Below are 24,092 nucleotides of genomic sequence, written 5' to 3'. Positions count from 1 at the left end.
ATTACCTGACTGAAATCATGTTATCACAACATTTTTTCTAATATTTCTGAAGCAAATGTGTCAACTTTAGATAAAAAAATTGACAGTTGCTGCATGTGTATGGAAACTACATTTTACCTTTAAGGCACAATTGTCTTGCCATCCAAGGGCCACATCTTTCACAGAGTTCATTGCTTCAAGAATTTGTATCTTCTGAGATGATGTGTACTTTTTTGTTTATGGAATGATGTCTGTTGAATGTCGGGGTACGAGACAAAAATATGCAAGAGATATATTTGCCTGTGTGGATCAATGGCAAAGACAAACAGAGCGAGAGACATTTTGTCTCAGTGCTAGTGACAGTTGTGGGCAAATGATAATTGCTTAACTTGTTCATTACCATCCAAAACTTTTTGTATGCAAAGCAAAGGAAATGTTCTGGTCTTGAAAGGATTAAGATCTGTTGAGCTGCAGATGATGATGTATCCTTGTGATTTTGTAGCCAGGACCTATCTTTATTTGTTTGTTTGTTTGTGTGTGTATGTGTGTGATCTCTTTACTAGCTCTACCACCTATATCCATCCTCTTATACTCAGAAAATCACTGTTTTAATGCACATTCTGAATACTAACTTGTTCTCAATAGAAGGAGGTCAAAACATGATCCAAATGTGAAGTTACAATTCTGTCGAATGAAAAAAAAAAAGTGTGCAGTGGTACTGTGAACATCAAGATAATAAATGGCCAAGGGCAATTACATGATCTACAACAAAGTCTGGAATACACTGTACAAAAGCACACGTGTATTTCATGCTCTATAAATGTGACAAAACAATTATATCTATGTTTCATCTCTACTCTCATGTGTTGGAGGCACTCATTCACAAATCATTCAAGGTGTCTAAAAAGGATGTGGGCTTATCAGAGTTTGAATAAAAGATGAGATAAGATCAACATGTCACACTGCTCTAGTCATGTTCCTGAGGTCATCTCACTGTCCACAGGAATCTAACAGGTTATGTAGAGAATCTATGGAATTTGAGAATGACATAACGAACAAGTTAACATTTACTTGATGCGTTACACTTCTTCACCTGCGACAGAGTATCTGGCGTGCTAGCAGGTTGACTTGCTTACTGGGAAATTTCTCTTTTCAATTTCAGCAAATGCCTTTAAAGTATGGTGAACGAGACATCAAAATCAAGAGAATCATATTAAAAAAGGTTTCAAAGCAGAGGGAAATGTCTCCTAAAACAGATAATTAATGTGACTTATTAAAAGATATTCGCGCCACTGAGAAATCGCGAGTTAAAACTGACTGATTTGCTTCACCGATATTAGCTCCGGAACAGCTGTCTTTTTCGAGCCCTAAAATATGACGTCACGAAATGAACAAAACCCTTTACGAGTGCAGCGGGACATCGAGGCCACCATTCATAAAGCACGTATTTCTTGGTGGGCGGATGCAGTATCTGGCCTGTCTTTAGTCGCCTCTGCTTTCTCGGCTGAGACATTAAAACGTCCAAATTTCCCTTATACTTTACGGAAAGACTTTGAGTTTGACATCAAGAGTGAATTGAGTGATGACAGTGACAATGACACTGATAGTGACAGTGGCAAAGTCGGAGCGGTAGAAGAAGCGATTGAGAGGCAACGGATATGGATGGCCGCCGATAACACAACTCGTTTGGGACATACATGGAAACGGGCACACTGCCTGTCCATACGTATGCCCCAAACGAACCACGTCCGCAACGGCCCTCCATAGACGGAGCCCACTGTGTGGATGGAGTGGTAGCACAGCGCACATTTCATGACGTCATAATTTTGGTCAACAAAATTTTCGCCGTCAGATCGGGTTCTGGTGGTCTAAAAAGAGTCTTAAAACACCATCTCTCTATCGTTCTGGAGACGTTTTTACCTTCTGAAAGTTAATTATTCATATTCCTAGAGACTTAAGCTTTGCAGGAATGTATAAATCACCTTGTTTATGAATATCGTCCTTTTTTTCTCGTTCACCATACTTTAAAGAAATAAATAAATAAAAAAACTTTGCATGTGGCACTTAAATGCTTTCTGATACAAAAATCAAGCCTCGATTCAAGATTATAGAGTTGAAATAAGACTAGAAATTCACTTACTTACCATGATGTGCATTTACTGTAAAACACAATATTTTCGCGGCATGAAAATTTTCGCGAGTTGCCTCTAACAGTCAATGCGTATAGTGTAAACAAGAACTTTCATGAGCATTTTAGCTTTGCAAATCTTGGCTCTCGCAAAATTCGTGAAATTAAAATACATGTGAACATTCCTCGTTTTACAGTATGTTGAGTTTTCATATCACTTTATAAACCACTGCAATTTGAGCTGAAAATATTGACACATATTATCCTGATATCACATGCTATATGTTATAGACGTTGGACTTACAGATATTGAAGTGGCAAATTTCACCTCTCCAAAACCCTTACCGCTCTATCAAAACAAGTCAAGAACAACTGTACACATGAAAGTTTTCCACACGATGGAGTTGAGCAGTGAAGCTTACCAAGAATGCTAACAGGAAAGAAGTAGGGTGCATATTTGTCTTTGCTTGAACTTTACAACATTGCGTAGGTGTTTGGCACGATCATGGATTTTGCATACACCATTACGATACATCAAATTTGCTCACTGATCTGAGCCATATCCCTGTCTACCACATTTCTACCCCATGTGACATTCATGAGAAACATTTTCACGCTCAGTTTGAAAATCCAAATTTTGGTTTTCATATTCTGTGGGTCCCAGCAATGAGCACCCAACCATCCATCATGTGCTATTGGTGACTTTACGGACCATTGTGACTTTAAATCAGGTGAGTCAACCTTTCAGAGTTGGTACACTTAACAAAAATGTGAAAACAAACACGCACTCACACCTACACTGTGTCATACTACATTTTTCACAAAACAGCTGTGCATGAGTCTAAAACTACAAAGACATTCTCCCCGTAAAATTTGTCAATCATCATTCAAACTGATAGCATATTTTCTTCAAGATCTGTTTTAAGGGGTGGGGGGAGCGGAGGGATGCTTTCTTTCGATAACCCTTGATATTGATTCTGAGCTTTGTGTAACAACCCCAAAAAAAGTATTCCAGGAAGAGAAAGAATACCTTGACATAACCCTTGACAGAGAAACATTACATTTTACTTGAACTGTGCCTATGGATCAATTGCCAGTGATGTATAAACAGGTGTGTTATGGATGCCTTAAAACAGCACTCAACTACAGCTCATGACATGAAGTGACTCGATAAACACTGCCATTGTCAAACAGAACCAAAGTCACTCTCATGTCTTATTTCTCTTCATTTTCTTCCCTTCTCAATATTCCCCCCCCCCCCACTCATCCAATGCCCCCACCAATCTTCTTCTCCTCCTTCCATTCTATCTTTAGACAGATGATACCTCCCACCACAGTCTACCGGCAGCGTTCGCTCGCACTGTGCAAAACGTGAACATTTTATTTTTCGTCTCGCGAAGTCTCGCGTGCAGATTTCGGTGCACGAGATTATGAGAGAAGGCAACAGGCTTTGCGAGATCAATTGCTGATGTCTTCTAGAAGTACACTGCTCGCATTATTTTTAGACAAATATTGAAATAATACCTTACAGAATATGCACATTTAAAAAAAAAAATATTATCAAAACTAAAACAATTTATGTGAGGAAGAAAACTGGCTTTGTTTTTTTTTCTACATTTTGTAAGGTGTCAGACTTTGCTGGATCCTGACCCTTCTACAAATTGGACGGTAACACCAATTGCATCATTGGAAAGCCAAAACTCTAGCGAACATTTTGATAGCAGTCTCGTTTGGGCTCAAAAATAAAACATTTTCGATATTTGTCTTCAAAGTGACGGAAATTTTGTGAAACGACGCGGACTCCGAAACCGGCTTCCACTGTTACTCTACGGTACGTGTCCATATTACGTCACTTTATCGTTATTTTTTAGTTGTGCGACGCAGTGCATTCTGTGCGACTGTAGTCCCGTACATAAAGAACCATGGGGGAATATTAAATCTAATACAGCTGTAACTATCTTAGCTTAAAGTCAGTGTAGATAACACACTGTCAGTTGTCTATTAAAAGTCTAAAAACCGTAGAACGGAAGTTCTACACACTTGTAGATTAGCTGTAAGTGTAACTGGTAACAGTAACCTACAATTTGTAGGTTGCACTCGTAATTCGTGCATGTTTGTTTCTGACTTGCATGAAATATCTATAAATTTACAGATCTAAGGCGTGTTGAATACAGTCAGTAACCTTTAGATAGATCTTATAAAAAAAAGTTGTAAATTTAGTAGGTTGTAGCCGATACTCTTGAGTCTTATTATAAAACCGATGCATCAAGTTTATGTAGGGCTAGGGGGCCTAGTTAAATGTTTAAATTTGTGGAAGTCCGGTAAGATAAAGAATGCAAATGGTAACTTTTAAAAAAGTTTTTGGTCTGTCTGTTTATTTCATACTATTAATCTGCGCATCGCGCATGCCTTTCTTTGAAGTTTGATCTACAGTTGTACAAGATCTACCCACCCACATGTGATATTTCGTACAGTGCTATAATTATCCATGAATCATGATCAAGCAAAATAAAGTAGTAGTACTAGTACCAAGAGTTATTAATCGTGAATTACATGTGGTTCAATCATAAAAATTGTACGGTCCTTGGCGTAATATTTTCTTAGAGTTAGACCATCGGTATCCGTCTCTTCACTGTGGGATTCTCGATAAAATACTGACATTCATCACTGTCATTGGGACACGTACAGCTGACCATACATGTCCCAATGTAAGATAAGAAGTCTGTCGTGAAGAGACAGATACTGTCGGTCTAACTTTTTTTGGTACCTCACCAAATGATAGTTTCATCCCAATCGCAACAAACAAAAATTGTTTTATGTTAACTTTTACAAAGTGATATATACCACATATAGAAGAAGAAGAAGAAGAAGAAGAAGAAGAAGAAGAAGAACTGAATGTACAACTGTAGTAAAGGCACACGGCTGGGCCTACATGTACAAATGTAGCACATTGATTGACTGTTTTCAGAGTTTATTTTTCATCAAATTAATTTTTGTTTTATTTTCCTGGCTGTACACAGGTTGTTATGTACAAGCAGCTGTACACTGTTGTCGCATTGCATCTGTTCAGGCTAATGTGTACATGTAGACCTTGGTTTTCAATTAGGCTAACTACAAGTATGTCCGCGTTAAAAAATTTTAGGGTGTCTATATTTACCTGTCAATTCGAAGCTTTAGGCTATCATTGTACATTTATATAAGTATTAGAGAATAGATCAGTAACGATGGTAACTGGAATCTATCATACATTGTATTTTGATTGTTTAACATCTTCTTTCTGAATTCCTTGCAGTCAAAATACTGGACATTCAAGGAAAGTTCCTGGCTTCGAACTTCATCATGTAGCACATTCCACTTACTGAGTCGGTTCCCAGAAATGCAGAAACTCCACTGTGGGATAGCTCCTTCAAGCAAAATGACTGAGTAAGTAAATTCATGTTCTGATCTTTCTTTTTTTCCTCCTTTTTTTCTTCTGCAGATTTAAGTCCCTCCTTCAGACTCCAGTTCTGAAGATTCTTGCAGTAGTCTGGGTTGTCATATGAAGATATAATATGTATAACGCTGTATAGTGTACTACTCCACCTGGGGTTTTCACCCTGATCTTCACAAGTAGTGTTGTTCATCTTTTAATGTCCTATGTACAATTTGTAGGCACACTGTATGTAAAAGAAAGTCTATAGTACTGTAACTTATGTCCTTAAATAATGAAATAAAGTAATTATACTTTTGTAGGGTTTTGTTTGTTTATGCATGTCAACATTAATGTCCATAGCACTTGAAGATGGGTGGTACCATTAGCATAACAGTGGGGAAAGGGGGTGTCAACCCCCCCCCCCCCCCATCATTTTCCTGAATGATACTCACTAAACAAAAGGGTAATAATTCTGACATTTGTTGTGTGTGTGTGTTGGCAGGTATTGAGCAAAATCCTGTGAGAATTTATCTCTCTCTTTCTGTCTTTTCTGTTTTTGTTTTTGTTTGTTTGTTTTTTTTTTTTGGGGGGGGGGAGGGGTCCAATCATTTGCACTGGAATTTAAAACTATGAAATTCATTAAAATCTTTTCCTGAAATATAAAATTTGTTCTTTATCTTTGCTTGTATAGCATTTATAGATTCATTGAAACATTTTTTTTGAAAATATTTTTCTTGAGTTTCTTTGATGTTTAACAGTGCAGTCATGATGTTTATTTTCTTTCCTTTTCTGCATTTCTTTTATAGATGGCTGAAGGTTCACATCTATGGTGTTTCAATGGTACAGAATCTGGAACTGGATCGGAATGATGCACAAGTATTTGTTACCCTGGAGCAAAAAATCTCTTATTTAGTGGAAAAGATTGAACTGTGTGACATTGACACTAGTGGAGGTGATGCAGCACATTTACGCGTATGTAGGTACAAACGGCCTTTCGTCAAGTGTGCGGAACATTGATAGACATTCTTCTCAGAAGTTATATAACTTAGCACGTGAAAAGTACCCAACAACAAAAATCCTTTTGAGTGGAATTCTTGCCAGGTTGGGCTGTGATTGTTTGCACGATAGATACCCGGGTTTACCGGTACATATGATAATACGTTGCAACCAAATTGTTCAACTGCTCTTGCATCAACTTGTGTAAAATTTTACTTTGTTCATTACAGCAAATACAAAGGCTGTTCATGAAAAGGCAACCTTTAGGAAGCGTGAAAGAAGAAACTTTAAAAAAAATCGCAAACTAACAAACAAACAAAAATGGAAAAAACGTAAGAGTGGCCAGTGAAGAAGGATGGCCCCTCTTCTAAAGCCTCCCGATTTCCAACTCAGCCACCCAACCCCTTCAAGGGGTTTACATCCCGTATGAGTACAACTGTATATTTCATCTGGAGACGGATGCTGACACAGTAACGGAATGTGAGACAGTGAAAGAAAGTATGTGTTTGTTACACTTTTCCTGTTTAAGCCATTGTAAAAATAAACATTCTTGCTTTTAATCATTTGCTATGTTCGAGAAGATTCTATAGGCACCCACAGGTATGCCTGTATAATGTACAAAATATAAGCCGGAAGTCCATTTCAGTAAAGTTAGATATAATACATGTATGTACATGTACAATGCACATTGAGCTTCCTAAAAATGCAATTAACATTATCAAGATTTCATTACAAAAGTTTACCGATTTTGAAAAACTGTTAGTTTTCTAAGTGTTGCATGATTAAGCAAAATGATAAGTGCATACAGTATTTTGGTGCATTGTATTTGCATTTGATTTTTTTTTTCTGAAAGAGAAGCAGTTATTGGCACAATGTATGTGATTTTGTTTTCACATATATTATTAAACATAAGTTATGTTGGGATTCATGTGTGCTGTCTCTATGTTATTTTGTGATGATTGGAAGGACTTGCTTCTTGTGTTTTATATGAGCATGTTTCTTTTGGGGAAAAAAGTGTGTTGCATGTCTCCAATGCAGAATGAGAATATCAGTTTGTATGTTGATAAATTCCCTGAAGACTTCGACCACCTCCACCGCCAGCACTACCTGGTATAGGCTTATCCCTTCATAAACTGTACATGTACCATCAAATGTTATTATTCACAAATGTACATTGTATAAAGTGTGACAAGGGTGTGATTATATTTTGCCCATTTAAAGCTGTGTATATTTACAGTCACACATTTTTATTTAAGTATAATCTCAATGAAATGATCTACATAGATTTTTTTTTTTTCTAATCAGCGGTTGAAATTTAGAAGCCTATTAATAAATAACAACAATTCAACACGCAATATAACAAAGAATCACAACTATCAAAAAAAAGAAGCTTGTCAAAATTCAAGACAAACAAATAATTATAACCAGAATACAGTTCCTATACATGTGTAATTTGAAGAAAACTTGTTTAATCAACACATTGAATAGCACAGCTATGCTTGTTCAGTGTTTTCTCAACTACGGTAGTCGTCATTAAATCGATTACAGGACAATTAGTTACCCTTGTGTGTGTGTGTGTGTGTGTGTGTGTGTGTGTGTGTGTGATATGCATGCTTCTACCGAATTTGATATGTTGTATGTTTCTTGTACAGATGTGTCGGTAAATTCCCTGAAGATGCTAACCATTCCCCCACCGACTCTACATACCGGTACCATATAACTCATAACAAACGATTCATTCACAAAAAGTATAAAAGTCTGACAGGGTTTATAACCTGTAAGTTTTATCTTGGCCACTGTTAATTTTTGTGTAGAATCAGATACCCATTTTAACTAGATATATCAAAACAACAATTACATGGCAACACTTGTATCTTGTCAACAAGTCGTGATGTACACGATCACACGACCAAGGCCGAGCTATACAGTAGGTATGGCCCCCTGGTAGTGCAACTGAACAGCACAATTTTCAATATGTGGGACTGATGTAAGTTTTTGTGGACGTGAGTCATTTTCTCTCATTTACGACAGTGATATAAGAAAAGAAAAGACAGAAAATATCATTCTGATAATTGTTACACAAAAAAGCAACAATGAACAGAATTTGAAGCGATTCTAGCGTTTTTGGAGTGCTTCGAGTTGCCCTCGTTCATTCAGCAGAATCGCCATGCCAATGATGTCACAGCGCGGGGTTGTGATTGGCTAACTAAGGTCGTCTGCGACTTCGCCAAGTTTTGAGCATTTTTGGATGTGTACATGGATGCTATTTTGCTGGATCCTGACCCTTCTACAAGCAATGGTTAAAAAATAGTGGTATTTCTGAAAACCTAGATAAATTTCGCTTCGAATGATGTATGATTTTAGTGGGCTCAGAAGCAAATGATATTGAAATATACAGTCCTTTCTCAATTTTTGATCTTGTGATTTTGATCTCACTTTTATCCTCCATTTACTATATTTTTCTGAGTGAGGAAAATTTTTATTTTTACATGTCTAGTACATTTTGTCCTTAAACATAAAGATGCAAAAGAAATCGTTGAAAAGCATTGATTAGTCATGGAGATATCGCAGTTTGAAAAGGGGATGTTTTCTTCGGTTCGAGACGTCATGCGAAGGTCACCGCGACCGCGCTGAAAATAAAATAAGCGTCTTTTCGGAGGCCTGCCGGTTGACTGACCATGACAACTGCTTCACTGATTCATCCCCCCCCCCCTTCCATTTTATCATCTTGCAGGAATTCTTCAGGCTACATAAGCCCATTCAAACATAAGAGTTATCAGTTTTTAGATCGCATTGCAAAATGTGATTTTCATTTAAATTTCACACATGACCAAAAACTATATATTTATGCTGCTCCCTGTGAAGCAAGTTTCATCTTTGAACTGCATATGCCCAAAATCTTAGGTGCATTAGCAAGCTGTTCTACCTACCTTAAAGGGAATCTCTCCCCTAAAATTTAAATTTGAGAGGTGTGAGAGCATGTCCGAAGAACTCTAGAGAAAATTCTATCTCATCACAAAAAATGTACCAAACTGTGAAATATCAATTTTAATAAATCAGCATGCACTAGTGCGCGCTGCAATAGTAGCCAGATCTGAAAATAGTAGCTGTACCACGTGCGTAGACCATCACAGTGTGTGCACGTTTCCTTCGTTCGCCTCCGTCTGCACACAGCTATATCGAATACTGTCAATCAGGATCGCCTCATCAAGCCATATGCATCTGCATGAGAGGCTGCCACGGCTGCCTGGTCAGTGGCCCAGTGCGGCACGGTAGCACCAACCTAGCTGCGTACGTGGACATTTGTGTGCGTTTGCGTGTTTTTTTAGAGTATCGTAGTACACTGATCATACAGAAAATCATCAAACTGCGCAATCGAATGCAGTCGATAAGGCCAGAAGACTGCTCTTAAGCCCCGGTCACACAGTGCTTTACGGCTTAATCACGGCCAAAACACGTCAAAAAGTGGTCTTCCGTGAAGCAGACAATGTTGTTCGCATTGATGTCGAGTTTAAGACGAGCTACGGTCGATTTATAGACGTGGCAGGATGCGGGGAAAAATCGGAACGGCTTCGGACGCTTTAAAAAGTTTTTAACTGCTCAAAATTTTATTCCGCAGACAACCACAGGCGGCACACATGGTAAAGACGTGCAAAACACGTGAAACACACTTGATAATCCGTGTTCCGGCAGTGATTAAAACTTGGGGAGACGCGGTAAGACGCAAAAGTTTAGCGGTCTGTCACAGGCAGAGCACAGTCATCTTATGCGTGTTACGCGTTGGCATGTGTTTAGCGGCTTATCACTGAGAAATGGATTTTTCCGCGTACATACACGTGGCTGGACATGGTTAGCCGTGCTTAGGCAGTGCTTCAGCAGTGGAACAGCTGCCAACGGCCATACCCCGTACAAAGCACGGCCAAACAAAAATTGACCAAAAAATTACCACTTACGACCACGTCCACCAGATTTTCATAACTTTTTGTTAGTGATTTAGATGTGGAGTGCTGTGTGACTGGGGCTTTAGATCAAGGCACAATGTAATTCTTGGCATTTTAGAGCTTGCTCTATGTCTTTATATATTGCTATATCTCTGCATGTAACGTTGCACTCTTATCTTTGATAGGGATATTACCAGTACAATAACCTACAATGTCAGAACTCTAAATTTCTGTGTACAGATACACTTTAACCCATTAGGTGCCCTGGGACTTAGCTCAATTTGCCAAACTTTTTCATCAGCATTCAGTAATCCATCCAAACTTGACCTAGTTGTAGAGTAGCAAGCCTAGTCAAATGTGCCTCAGTCCAACAGGAAAACCATGGTTATACCATGGAGCTCTGTAAGTAGCTCCATGGTTATACAATATGCATTAGGGGGATCAGGTAATCTTCATTCGATGACGATTAGCACCCATACATCTATGCCGATGGGTACAGAAAACACTCCAGTACGCATGCCAATTTGGCAAACAAAACCAGATATGGGTTAAAGGACAAGTTCACCTTCATAAACATAAGGATTGAGAGAATGTAGCAATATTAGTAGAACGCATCATTGAAAGTTTGAGAAAAATTGGACAATCCGTTCAGGTAATTTTTGAAGTTTTTGTGCAGTAATCGCTGGATGAGAAAACTACTGCAGTGTATGATGTCACATGCGTACAACAACATAAGGAAAACATAAAGAGAATTTCACAAAATTTCATCTTTTGAAAAAAGTACACATTCCCTTGACTCGTTACCAACATATGTTATGGGTAATATTATTTCCCCTGCCTTTAGAAAGAGGCAAGTCTAGTGCTCTTTTATTATGCGAAAAAAGTGAAAATATGTTGAATTTTCTTTATATTTTCTTTATACTGTTATACACATATGACATCACAAGATGTAGTAGTCTCCTCATCCAGCGGTTCCAACACAAAAATTTTTAAAATTCATAACTTTTGCATCGATTGTCCAATTTTCTTCAAACTTTCACTGATGTGTTTTACTAATATTGCTGCGTTCTCTCAATCCTTATGTTTATGAAGGTGAACTTGTCCTTTAACAGGACACTACACTAAATGCTATGTTTATTTTGAATCATATCAATGAGTAAAAAAAAAAAAAAACCCAAAACAAAACAAAAAAACAAACTATAGAATACAACAGGTTTCGTGAACAAGTTTGTACATCTTTAATTAAAGAGCAGTAAGTGTGAGCCTACTGCCGTTTCTTCTCCTTCTTTGCATTGCGAAGCTTAGAAAATAAAAAAATTGATGTAAAAATTGGAGGCGATCATACATGTACATTTGTAATGCCTGGAGCAAAATCTGTACAAATGTAAATTTGAACACTTACCAGCCACTTTTGATATTGTCAGCATGGAGCTCAAGGGTCATTTGTGCTGTATAAAGTCCACACAGTTAATGCCCTTTCAGCTGTCACTTGACAATTTAGATTTTGCAGTATTTGACAGTAAGAGGCACATGTATTAAAAGAAAGAAGAAAAAGGATCTATTGATGTATCATTTTTGATGTATGTTCATGGAGGTAATTTTTCCTTATGTCTTTTGATATTCAATTTTAGACTTTCAAATCATTTTCCCCATAAACAGAGCTGGAGAAATGCATAAGGTGAATATAATGGAAATACAGCTGAATGATGCATTAGTATGGAGATCCTTTCACATGCATAGTAACTGGATTCAGGATGTGCATATATACCAATTATCATTGCTAAGAATGAGGAGGATATCAGGTGTAGTGCTGTTTTGTTTTTTGGGGTTTTTTTTTCAATTGTCTTGGTGTCCCTTTTTTTTTGGGGGGGGGGGGGGGGGTGAGGGAGAGGAGGGGTAGATCACAAATATCACTATGTGCAAGACCCTAAAATACTGGTATATTTTGATACTGAGTCAGTTATCTTTCAAATTTCTGGTTTAGAGTAAAACAAATAAATTAATAATTAACTAATTAATTATTGATAATAATAACAACAATGATAATGATAAGAAAAATGATAATAATAATAATAATAATAATAATAATGATGACAATAATAATAATAATAATAATAATAATAGCAATAATAATGATAATGATAATAAATAAGATAGGCGAAGACACTTACAAATGATCAATAGGCAGAATAGTGCTTCTATAAACCAACAGATGCTGTATGTAGCATGTTTACTGAGATAATTCATATGATAGTCATTTCATTATTCTCAATATCACTTCACTGTTCTTTTTGTGATATTTTCTCACGGACACACAGAACACAATCTTGGTGTTAATTGTGTGGTTGTAGGCAGGCATAGATTACGTTGGTTCGGTGGTAAGTAGTTAATCATACAGACCTGGCATTGTCATTGGCTGTGGGTTGACTGTGATTCAAGGTGGCGTATAGGGGGGATGGTTTTGCCATCATAGGAAAACATGCCAAGATGGAATTAGGAAACAATCAATGCGCCCATCATTCACTGGCTAATTAGTGGTTAAAAGGAACAAAATTGATTGACAGCATCAGAGAATGAAATCTGCTGGCATACGGCGTCTCTCTCGGCATGCAAAGCAGACTTGGGTTTAATACATCAAGGTTTGTTCGCAAGAAATCGGGTTAGCATTGTCGGGGCAGTAATGACGTTGTGGCTGAGTCAATCTGTCCAACGTGTACAGATCATCATAAAATCCAAAGGAAATCTGGCTTCAAAATTCAACATATCTTAAGCTTACTAGCATAGGCATATGAAAGAGCACTTGACTTTACTCGATCAGAGACCAGGGGGGGGGGGGGGGGAATAACATTATCCTAAACATATGTCAGCAACAAGTCAATGGAATGCATACTTGTCATGAAAACTTAAACTTTGTGGAATTCTCTTACATTTTCTTATATTGTTGTCCATAATGATGGCATGAACTGTAGTAGTCTTCTTATCTAGCAATGACAGCACTGAAACTTTAAAAAATCATAACTTTTGAATTGATTGTCCAATTTTCTTCAAACTTTCACTGATGTGTTCTACTAATATTGCTGCTTTTACTCAATCTGCATTTATATTTGGATTTTGGTTTCCTTTAACAGGTAATTAGTGAATAATGATATGAAGTGATACTGTGATGTACAAAGAAATTTGATACAACTTTGCGAGTGCAAAGTTGGTCAATGGCACTACGGCAATCATATTCCAAATATTATTTGAGATTCATTTGTAAAAATCATGCTTTGATAGCTAAAACCATTATAGCACTTTCTAAAAAGATATCATATTCAGCATTCTACTTTGTGTACTTCTATCAAAGAGCATACATATTAAGATTTTTTTTTCAAACAAAAATTGTATAACCTGAAAAAAAAAAATATTTGATAAGATATTTTGAAGGAAAGTGCTTGACTACATCTGATTCAGAGTTAAAATCTTCATAATAAATGAATCTGTTTGAAAAATGTTGGAGGGGCGAAAAATGATCCTTTCATCGTAGAGCCAGGCATCATGTTTGAAATACACATAGCTTGTAAAACATTGTTGTCTAGGAAGAATTCATAACTAACATTTAAGAAAAGTAAGATATGCAATGATGCTAATCAAAAGGGGTAGTGGTTTGGACTTAATTAGACTGAATTATACATTGGTTTTGTGGCTCAATACCTCAACCTCAGTAGCATACCAAAATATGTGTGATTAATCACAAGAGCTGCAACTTTCTCGGAGCCCTAGATATAGTGACCGTAGGATAAAGGCAGACTTGATGGGGAAAAAACAGAAACTATACTTTATTGATAAAATTGTAGCAACTTCATACATTCTTACTAATGGGAAGTTGATTTTGAATTAATGCATGTTAATTGAAAAGCATTGTGGTTCAATGCTTTGTGGTATCATGATTTGCATTTAACCATCATCAATCATGCTATCACAGATATTTTACATCACGATTAAATCATTGTGCCTATTATCAAAATCAGCGGGACTATTATTTTCTATATTTTTATTTATAAGAACAAAATGTATTTGTCACACATCTACCATGGTAATTCAGAACTCCATGATAAGGAACATTTTCAATTACGTGATACTTTCTAGTTGGTATATACTGAAACTTCAATGAAAGCATTTCCGTACAAAACAAATAAAATCATATCACGTTCTTGAGAGCAACAAAGTTTCATATGCTGGAACACAACATTTTATAAGACACAGGCCATATATTGGAAGATTCAATACAACTTCTCAAATCATGAGGTTTTTGTATTCACTCTTAGTTCTTAATGAACATACACCATTTCTGTATAAAACCCTTTCCCTTCGCATCACCCCTCATTGCTAGCCTGGTTATTCCCCATATCCTTTTATCCAGTTGTTGCACCAACTGTGATGGTTAGCAGAATTTGGATGACTGACAGTGTCCAATTTGGGATTCCTGGAAGTGCTTGAACCAAGAGAAACTTTGCACGATTTTCTGTACCCATCCTGAAAGAGGCTACAGCAATATGAATCACAGGCATCAGGGGAGACTATCTCGACCATTGACCATTTATTGCACACATACTGGACATCTACTGTGTGATGAGAGATCACAATTGTTCATCTATGATATCATCACGAAATCATCGCAGACTTCATAAACTGCAAAGTTGTGAAATGACTTAAATGATTTTCAAATGATCATTCCCTCATAAGGAAAGGTGCACAGCAGGAATTTGATTTAACAAACATGCAATAAAAAGTCTTTCAATTTTTTGTTTACAAATTCATACCTTATAGGCAAGTTAAAAATACAATGTACCTTTGTACAGAACACAACTGTATCTTCATCTGTACACTGTAAATAATAGTTATCGACATCACACTTCAAACCAAATGTCAATGTCTGAAGAACTAACAAGGTTAGGCAACCACATAGTTTTAATCATCTGGACAATATGTTTGGCATGTTGTATATGACAAAGGAAAATTATGTTACTGAAAATGCATATTAGTTTGCATACAGTTTGATTAATATAACATTACTGCAACAAATTTCTTCATATATATATATATATATATTTTTTTTTTTTTTTGGGGGGGGAGGGAGATTTGAGATGCAAATACCACATGCATGGTTTCCTGTATTTTATTTTTTTTTATGTAGACATGTGATCATATACATTCTGAATGTGAATTGCCAAGGTAATAGTACAAAGAAACTTCCTGTGAAGTTACTCTCATTCAAATTCACTACAAGAATACAACATCTGTTTCCATATCAATATATAATATTGAATTCAAATGCATGATGATTTTCTGTAAGTTTTTAACATTTTGATTAAGAATAATTCCAGAATTCACTTCCCATAGATATGGATATTACATTCTGCACATTTGACACCCATGGTGCAAAAATATATTAGTCATTCTGTTTTGATACTCATTTCTTGCGGTTGATGGAAAGCTGCAACGAGGTCCTGGTAAGCAATAAAGGGGCGGGGTTACGACTGGCTGTGATATGTTCATTGCAGGTGATTCCAATTCATCAATCAACAGTTACAACATTATGACTGTTCCTCAGAGAATACCATAACATGAAGAAGAATCCCCTTTTCCTAACCTTTTTGATAGTGAATGCAGGCAAGTTGGGGTGGGGGTGTGGGAGGCAGAGTGAAAGGGAATGAGAAAGCAGGGGAATGAGACAGGCAAAGCCCCCCGACCAAAACATAGAAGCAAAAGAGGCTTCTACAATGGGCAACAAGTTCCAGACAGTGACTGAGGGTGAGCAACTGTTCCATAGCAGGCGCCACCTTAGCAAAATATTGTCATCTCTCCCTGACAACCTGCTAGGAAGTTCCATGTCATCTTTAGGTTTACTCGTTCTATTTAAAACTAAATGGGTGCGATAGCGATTCATGTGGATCCCTGCCAATCAGAGCGCGGCAAAATGAGCCTCGCACGCATGCTCCGACTTTCTTTCTTGGCGTTGACAAGCCATTCTTGCCAACACCCTATCCTCCCTTGGACTGCTATGAAAGTGAATAACTTCCACTAACTGGATTAACATGCATATGACTTGGAAAAGGTTGTAGTGTGTGATGAAGCGATTATGACATCATTCTTAACACTGAAAAGGCCACTTTTTTTTTCCACAAAGAGACAGTGACCATGAAATTTACTGACAATTATTGTTGGATTATGCAATTTGCAGAATAGATGTTAAAAGTCCATTGTTAACATTAATCATACACACTCATAGACATATGGCTAAATTCCATATAATGATCATCTCAAGCACATTGTCATCTAATAGCTTTGATACTAGCAACACTAACAAGATCTAACTCAAAGCGGTTGTACCCAACATACAAATGACTATCATGAGAGATAATAAAGACTGGTGATGCACAAGAACTGTTATGAATGATAAGCAAGACCCCCGTTTACAGTGACAGGTTGGGCCGGCCGGCTTTGCGGTCCTCGGACTCGCATTTTCGTGCGTTTACATTGCCTTGTCGAGCAGCGGCCTCTGAGAGAAATCCCCTCCCGCATGTTTCCTTTTCGACGTTTGTGGCACTCTAATGGACTGGGACTGTTGTAAACGAAACGGTTACTGTATTCTGTTAATATAGACAACATTACTCCGACGTTTGATTACAGAATTTTAATCGTAAAAATAAGGGTAAACAAATTAGATGTACATATGTGACCCTGCACCTCAAAACAAACAAAAAGTCGCCAGATATGAATTTTTAGTTAAGACCATATTCTGAAAGAGCAGACTTTAAGCTTTAAAATGATGTATAACTCAAATCAAATGGACTCTCCTAACCTATCTAAATATTGGAAAGAAAGCACACACTCAGTAAAAGTATGAACTGAGAAAAGAGGCTCTGAAGGACAGTGTCTATTCAAGAGTTTAATCTTTACCAAACCGTGCTGGCTGAGCGATGAATGGGACAAAAAACAGGAAGTAAACCACCACAGTAACATCAATGAAGGGATTATCAGATTAAATTGAAATTAAGCATGCCTCATTAACACATTCTGTCCATAATTAATGCCAACTTTCAAAGCAGTAGCCCTATCCTTTCAAAAGTTATTAGAGCTGAAAGTGAAGAGTGTGGACAAGGTTTTTCAGAAATGAAAAAGGGATTCTTAAGACACACCTAATCACACTACTCTACCAAAAATGTTCGAGATAAACTACTAAAAAAACACACTTTCCTGCCCGTTTTATGATACCAAATTTTAGCATAATGTAAAAGAAGACCCGCTCTTTCAGAAAATATGAAAAAGTCAAGTTCGGCTAGGTTGACCCATTTCACTTATTTTCAGTCCTTACGTAAAATCAGTGTGTGCGACTTTATGTTCGTTTTGAGGTGCACGGTCACATATATAAAGATCTATTCTTACCTGTCAAGAAGGAAATAATATTTAAAAAAAAATTATTGAGACAGCAGCCGGTTTTCTATACGCAGGTCACCGGTCACAGTTGCACAAAATGAAACCAAAAATCGTACTTAGTGTACGATCTTTGATGAAACCAAACCGGTGCGTGACGTCAGCACGATTTCTACAGCTAGCTGAGAGGGCAGGACGCGCATTAGGGTCCGCTTGCGTTTACACCAACGAAAGGCCGGGCCGCCATTTGGTACCGCAATTTGGTACCCCATTTGGTACCGCATTTTGACTTTTGTGCGTTTACATCAACCGAAAGGCCGGCCTTTCGGTTGGTGCAAACGGCCGGGGTCCAAGTCTCTGATTTTTTTTTCTTGGATGCAGTTACTTTGCAAGTCAGTGAAATACTTGGTTAAGTCTTGGTATCTTTCTTACTCAGTAGCCAATTCACACACAAGAGTTGTCAGTTTTTGCATCCAATGCAATTTTTTTTCACTTTTCACACACAGCCCAAATAAAACAAGGAAAAGTGGAAATTACGCGGTGCGTAATATATGTCCCCGCCGGGAGTAGCATCTAGTAGCAAAATGTACAATATAGGCAAAAAGATCAAGGTCAAAGGTCAAAGAAGTCAAAGGTCAAAATTCTGAGTAGAAGTTTTGAAGCCCTCACCTAGTGCCATCACATAAAGCAAACGGAATCGAAATCAGGTTAGAAATGGCGAAGGAGTAGCATTTTGTAGCCAATGTACAATATAGGTTAAAAATCAAGGTCAGAGGTCAAAGAAGTCAAAGGTCAAAATTCTGTGTAGAAGTTTTGAAGCCCTTACCTAGTGCCATCACATAAAGCCAACGGAATCGAAATCGGGTTAGAAATGGTGAAGGAGTAGCATTTTGTAGCAAAATGTACAATATAGGTCAAAAAATCAAGGTCAAAGGTCAAAGAAGTCAAAGGTCAAAATTCTGTGTGGAAGTTTTGAAGCCCTCACCTAGTGCCATCACATAAAGCAAACGGAATCGAAATCAGGTTAGAAATGGCGAAGGAGTAGCATTTTGTAGCAAAATGTACAATACAGGTCAAAAATCAAGGTCAAAGGTCAAAGAAGTCAAAGGTCAAAATTCTGTGTAGAAGTTTTGAAGCCCTCACCTAGTGCCATCACATAAAGCAAACGGAATCGAAATCGGGTTAGAAATGGCGAAGGAGTAGCATTTTGTAGCAAAATGTACAATATAGGTCAAAGGTCAAGGTCAAAGGTCACGACTGAAATTCTGTGTAGAAGTTTCAAAGCTCCCATGTAGTGCTATCATATAAAGCAAACAGAATCAAAATTGGCTCATAAATGACAGAGAAGTAGCAAATTGAAGATTTTGATCACACACGGACGCACACACGGACGGACACACGCTACGACACACGGACGGACGGACACACGGACGGACGGACACACGGACACACACACGTACGGAGCCCGTTTCATAGTCCCCTGCTCGAACTCGTTCGGCGGGGACAAAAAGACAATAACACTCTGCTACTAATAAAGTGCTTTGAATCTCTAAACTGTGCATGCCTAAACAATGACCAGACTGTGACCAAAGACAAGGGAGTGTGTAGACCTAATACAGTGAGTTGCATTATGGGATTAAAAATATCAATGCTCTTCATGTGCGAATCAGACAAGCCACACAGCACAAATTACTGCCTGAATCTAACCGAACTGAACTGATTTTCAGTTTCGCGAGAGTTAATTTGTGTGTGTGTGTGTGTGTGTGTGTGTGTGAGCACTAACACACATATATCTCTTCTTCTCTCTCTCTATGAAAGATAGATTTTAACACCCCAACTGTATGTTCTTTTTGTGTATATACATACTTTTGACGATAGTGTGGCAGCCACATCATGATTGGACTTCTTCCAAGCCAGACTGCACCATACTGATGCAACACCCTCCCAACTCTTATACCCAGCCCTCCTGTCCAAAAACAAAACTCTTCATTACACCTGTCACTGCATCAGCCACAACTCTAAAGTTTTAGGAAAACAGCAGCGACGAACATTCAACAGCGGAAGCGGCCTTCCGTATCATCACGCAAAACTCTGTGGGATTAAATCTTGGCAGCTTGGAGCAAATTTTTCAGCACGCCAACTCAATGCAATTTTTTGCTACTGTGATTAAAATAGATTTTTTTTTCTACGCTTTTAGTCAAAGAGATTCAATGCATGAGAATACTGATGTAAGAATACTTGTGTTCAAGGCACAATAACTATTTTCAGGGAGTATATGTGACCCGCTACAACAAAAGGATCTGAAGGTCGGGGGAGGACAATTTTCTGAAAATGACATGATATTATTCCCTTACTCTTCTACTTTTAATAATTTCATATATATAACACAACTCATAAAAGTACTCGGTTGCGGAGATATCGATGATTTTATTAGCGCATGTCAAGTGGTTTAGGAAATCAGAGTTTTGAGAAAAACGCCGTGAAAGGTTTCCTTCCGACGCTAACATGATCAAAGGGAGGCGAGACAGTTTTCACCGCTTGACAATAGAAGGTATGCTCCTAGCGACCTCCACGATGTTCATTCAAGCTTAGCGCCAGCGGTCTATGTACGACCAATCAGTAATCAGGATGCCACGCACTGACCAATAAGGTCACTCCCTTGTTGCTAGGGGCAGAGTCTACTTGCGGCACTAAATCCATATCTTTGGACACGTTTCTGTTACGTTGAAAGTCAGAAAATCATGGTCCAAAAAAACGCTAATTTCTTGCCTTTCCTTTGATCATTTAGCTTCGAAATTTCGGCAGGTGATAGACAAAACATTAGACTACAAAATTATGACAAAAACAAAATCCGATTGTTTTGACCAATTATGATGGTGTGACTTCAAACTTGATTTTCTCAGCTCAGCCGCCAGCGACTTTAGGATCCTTTTGTTGTAGCGGGTCACACATATTTCTCTTTCAGCCCCTGGACAATTACCCCAGACACTTCCCCTGACCCTAACCCTAACCCTAATCCCAAACCTAATGCAAACTCTAACCCTAAACCTAACCCTATCCCTACTTTTCCTCTAACCCTATTGGAGTAATTGTCCTCGCAAAGGGGGGGGGGGTGTCCTGATATGCTCTCTTAGACCTAAAGTAACATGTGTACTAACAATCAACAGGTAAAACATTTGTTTCAGTGGACATAAGTTTGTGAGATCACAACACACATTGAGAAGCAGGCTTATTGAAGCCCCATCACACATTTTGCTTAGTCATAACAGGTATGCCTTCACATAAAAGATTGTGTGCTGTTATGTAATACTATTTTTTTTTTAAGTCAATTCTTAATAAGGGTGTTTTCCATGAACCACCACCCATTTCATAACATATTTGACAGAGAGTATGGACTTGTCAGTCCCTCAACTTAACAAGGATAAAGCTCCACCTCATGGTGATTGTGCTGCATTCTGCTGTTCCTCATCATACCCAATCACATGACCTCAGGTTGATACTACCCAGGTTCCCTTCCAAGGTCATATCTAAGAGGTTGAAAGGCCTATCCCCTTCATTGCATAGGGTCAAATTCATTAGCTCTCTATAACCCTCAATATCAGATACCACAAACAAGGTCCAAAACACTTCCTCATTTTGTAAGGATATATCTCTCTTGAGAATCAACCTCAATAATGCCGCTCATGATACAGCCATGTTTTATACTGGGTTGTGATAAAATCTGGTGACTTTTGGTCTGCTTTGTTTTGGTTTTTGTCAGGATCTGAACCTTGCCAGCTCTACTGGTTGCCCTTCTTTAATTCTGCCACACAACTCGTAATCATTTGTTTGTCAAAATACCACTTTCCCCGAGGATGAATACGGTATCTTTTCAAGTTCACTGGTATGAGTTACCCCAAATATCACACTAGAGAAAACAATAACAAAATCTTTCTCATGTGTACATCCAACCCTTACTAAACATCATGATTTACTAGTGGAAAAATGAGACAAGAAAATGGGATCCCATTGGGATCCCAATGAAATCCCATTTTCTTTGCTCATTTTTCCACTAATAAATTATATTCATTTCTGGTCAGTTTCCTTCTGTTTGCATTTGTTAAAAATCATGATGACACACACACAAAAAAAAAAGTTTGGAAACATGGGCAAGCAGTTTCCTTTTGAATGTTCATGAAGTTTTCTGCTAGTTGTGGATGGGGACCACTTGCTGTCCTAAGATGGCAAAAGAAGAGATGATACACTGTAAATCGATAAAAGGAATGCCACTCCAGATTTTAACGTGAGGTTTCTCACTTATTAAACAGTTTAATCACTCAGTGTATATAGAGTTTGATCGGTCTGTTTGCCATCCAGGGTTCTAGGGTTACCCCCCAATAATGGGAGTGACATGGGGTCATCCCTCTGGAGGAGAGAAGCTGTGAAGTCATTCCTCCACGGAGTCTTGCCTCCTAAACATTCTGTCCTCACTGGCTTGTGTCTTCCATCCCCATCTTCCAAAAAGTATCTCTCTCACAAGGTCATTTCCCTCAATAAAACTGCTTCAAGTCCCAGTAAGAAGTTGTATGGAGACAAGTGGACATTTGTATGCATATTTCCTCTCTGGCTCTTTCTATCTCTCTCACTGCCTGTCTGTCCATCTCTCGTTATCCCACCCTCTCTCCGTCTATCTCTCTCATGACTCACTACGCTAACAAGTCATTATCCTATCAAGGTGATCTCAATTAGTGACCCACCATACAAACAGTCCTAAGAGGCAAATTGTTGTGAGAGATAGGCCAGAGTGATGCCAGGCCCCTTGTCCTGTGTGCATCATGCATACTTCTCAAACTGAGTTGTGGACCCTCCAGTCATCTCAGCATTCTCCTTATTTTTCATTTTTGTTGTAAGAAACAATAAAAAAGGGGAAAAAAGAAAGCATTTTTCTTGCAAATTGCCACAACAAACCTCAGGGTTTCAGTTGCCTTTAGCACAGTTGCTTAGCATTTTTCATATAATTTCCTCATTTTTTTTTCTCCAAAAGTCATGATTTTTCACTGTCAGAACAGAAGATACAGAAGAACATCCACTAGTTGCAAATTCTACAGCAGTAATCTCCATATCCATTGATCATGCATGTAAACAGCATCTGCATGAAGTAATTCCGAATTAGCCCTTATCACTGAAACAAAATATAGCACACACAATTTACAGTGCTGAAGACAGTTGCTACACTAAAAAAAAAAAAAAAAAAAAAAAAAGCAAGCTGAGCATTATAGCATCATACATATTAACAAAATTAAGAAATGTCCTTACCTATTCTGCTTTTTGACAAATATTTTTCAAAGTTATGACTGGTTTAGAGGCACCCTCTCTTTTCTAATGAATACAAACTTTTGGGAAGAATTTTGAAGTTTAGTATCAGTAGAGGTACTATGGGAAATAAGCACCAGCCTGGTCATGTTTTCCTTTGCAAATTAAATTAGGCTGACTTAATTTTCAACGATGACTTTCCCAGCACTGGTCACTCATTATCAGGTAGTTGCCACTTGCTGTGAAGAAAGAATTTTCTTTAATTGTTGGTGGAACACAACATTCACATCCCTTTTTTTCTCAAGATTGGATCTCCATATTAACTGTTCCAGTTATTTTCACACTGTTTGGAATTCTTCGATACAAATTGTACAAATGATTTATTTCCTCTTCAGTCCGTATTCTTCCATCCCTCACCTCCTTGATATCATACTCATAGTGCCTACAACTGTAACAGTTTGAGGACTTAACTCAGAGTGAGTCTACAATTTCTTGAACCATCTATTGGGAATACGTTTCCTGTATGCATTCATTAAAAAAAAAAAAAAAGACTTCCAGTTCAAGTTTGTTTCATTTTTCTCCATCTCAAGATAACTGATAAAATATATGCACAATGTACATGAAAGCAAAGAAATAGCAACATAAGTAATCAAATAAAAAAAATGGAGATTGCAGAAAAAGGAATTTTGCTGATAAATATATTGGAAGATGGAAAAATACCCAAAAAGAATAAAAACAATATAATTATGTACCAAACAAAGAAATTAGATCTTAGATTATTCTCATGTGTAGAAAAGAGAGGAACGGAGGTGTGGAAGTATTCAAGGGAAAAATCTCCTTGCAAATAAGGGTGCAAAAAGAAACCTCATCAACAGATTGGAAAAGCAAAAGAGACGGACAGATAGGTAGAGAAAGAAAAGGAAAGGAT

At 37.7% G+C, this 24,092-nt stretch overlaps 1 protein-coding gene and 1 long non-coding RNA gene across 2 annotated transcripts in view; one reads left to right on the top strand and one right to left on the bottom strand.

The window, feature by feature from the left end:
• Positions 1–24,092, bottom strand: part of LOC140234721 (calcium uptake protein 3, mitochondrial-like) — a 233,296-nt gene that overhangs the window by 144,873 nt on the left and 64,331 nt on the right.
• Positions 3,866–6,477, top strand: LOC140234730 (uncharacterized). The gene is made up of 3 exons (XR_011901647.1): positions 3,866–3,938; positions 5,400–5,530; positions 6,326–6,477. It is a non-coding gene; the product is annotated as an uncharacterized lncRNA (long non-coding RNA).

Source organism: Diadema setosum, chromosome 11 (genome assembly GCF_964275005.1).
Source record: "Diadema setosum chromosome 11, eeDiaSeto1, whole genome shotgun sequence".
Classification (NCBI taxonomy): Eukaryota; Metazoa; Echinodermata; class Echinoidea; order Diadematoida; family Diadematidae; genus Diadema; species Diadema setosum.
The sequence above is the reverse complement of the archived record's forward strand: the minus strand, read 5'-3'. Positions and strand labels throughout refer to the sequence as shown.